The following is a 2085-nucleotide window of genomic DNA, read 5'->3' as shown; positions in this document are numbered from 1 at the left end:
TTGCTAGCAGCCTACCCTCCACATATGTTACCTCAGAAATGACAGCAGTGAGTTTATGAGGTAGAGATACATGGTATGAAACCAGAGTCAGAGATTCAGTAGGAAGTAATTAACCAAAGACAGACTGAGCATAAGGAACACAGCTGATTCCCACCCCATATCCAGAGGCCAAAGCCAGGTATTCAAACAGAAAATTAGGAGGAAGAAGTTGATGATTAAAATGAAAATGTCATCCCCTTCTTAATAAAGTTTATTTTCAGTTGGCAGTGTTCTCCTGGCCACACTAATTCATGGGAAGGGTCTTCAAAGCAATGGGGACAAGAGCATTCCCAGCAGAGCTAGAGACCCCTAACTCCCAGCTGGCTCCTCTCTGAAGAAACTATTCTTTCCTCCATATCCATTTATATGTGTGCTTGCAACACACACTCATGTACACTCACATATAGATACACAACTCTTGATTTTCCCCAATAAACCCTAGTATATACATAAACCTCAAGTGAGCACAGCAATAAGACAAGAAATTGAAATGAGTGTTCTATAGGTTTTTTTAAGGGAACTGAAATTTGAAAGGTTTTTCTAGAAGGATCCCAGACCAGTCTCATTCAGAACATCCATGGGGAAAACTTGCCACATTACAGGAATCCAGACTTCAAACCACACTCTAGCCTGATTCCTCCTTATCAGAGGCCACTGTCTCCTATTTGCACATTTTGCAAATCAGCAGTTACATGTACTAGTGAATCTGAGTCACCTTTTCAAGGGATAGAGGAAAAAAATTTAAAGTTCTTGGACTCTGTAATATTGACAGCCTAACTTTATTGAAGTAAGATTCTTCCCTAATTTCTCCAGTTTAGAATGAAATTAGAAACTGAACTAATTTATCTGACTTCCTGCCCCTGGGCTTCACTCCACAGCAAGACCAGCAGCCTCTCCTGTTTGGGCTCTTCCTGGCCATGTACCTGGTCACTGTGCTGGGGAACCTGCTCATCATCCCGGCCATTGGCTCTGACACTCACCTCCACACTCCCATATACTTCTTCCTGGCCAACCTGTCCTTCATAGACACCTGCTTTTCATGCACCATTGTCCCCAAGGTGCTGGTCAACATCCAGACACAGCACCACACCATCTCCTACACTGGGTTCCTGGTGCATATGTACTTCTTCATGGCATTGGCCATGCTTCATGACCTCCTGCTGGCTTTGATGGCATGTGACCACCACATAGCCATCTGCCTCCCTCTTCACTACACTGTGATCATGTGTCCCCAGTGGTGCCTACTGATGGTCACCACATCCTGGCTCTGTGCCCACCTCCTGGCCTTCTCACCTAATCTCCTCATGTCTCATTTCTCCTTCTGTGCATCCCATTCCATCCCACACTTCTGTGAACTTCCACTCCTCAAACATGCCTGCTCAGACATGTACATCTTTGAAGTCATGTTGTTTGCAGAGGCAGCACTCTCAGGCATGGTCCCTCTCACCTCTGACCTGGTCTCTTTTGCCCACATCACCCACACCATCCTCAGGGTCCCCTCTCATGGGGGAAAATGCAAAGTCTTCTCTACCTGTGGTGCACACCTGACAGTCATCACTCTCTTCTATGGGACCCTCTTTCTGGTGTATTTCCATCCCTCCTCCTCCTACTCTGCAGACACAGAATGGTGGCCTCTGTGGTATATACAGTGGTCACCCCCATGCTGAACCCCTTTATCTACAGCCTCAGGAACAGGGACATGGATGAGGACTTGTGGAGACTTGTTTTATGTGGAAGATGTTCCACCCCATAAAATATCCTTCCCTAAAGTAGAGGCCCAGCTTTCAATGTTGCTTATTCCCTCCAGGTGTCCACTATAAATGTGAAAACCTCATTCAGGACAGGATGCTTTGCCTTCCAAGCAAGGACCAGCAAATTATGACCTAGATTTTTGCAGGACTGAAATAGGGACAACTGCCCAACATCAGAACTGCAGTCTGGAGAGAGGGAGTGACCAGCAGTCCCTAAAGGGTGACTTGATGTGTGGGTATATCAATCCAGGCAGATTCAACCCAGAGTTGGGAACATCACAAATGCCAGCAAACA

At 46.0% G+C, this 2085-nt stretch overlaps 1 pseudogene; it reads left to right on the top strand.

Moving 5' to 3' along the window:
* The first annotated feature begins 881 nt into the window (after positions 1-881).
* On the top strand, positions 882-1792 carry LOC146407213 (olfactory receptor 1G1-like; annotated as a pseudogene).
* Positions 1793-2085: the final 293 nt, after the last annotated feature.

Source organism: Sus scrofa, chromosome 1 (genome assembly GCF_054392235.1).
Source record: "Sus scrofa isolate SSC_HxYL_T2T_F1_AM1 chromosome 1, Sscrofa_HxYL_maternal_Yorkshire_Landrace_v2.0, whole genome shotgun sequence".
NCBI classification, from domain to species: Eukaryota; Metazoa; Chordata; class Mammalia; order Artiodactyla; family Suidae; genus Sus; species Sus scrofa.
This window is presented reverse-complemented; position numbering and strand designations above follow the sequence as displayed.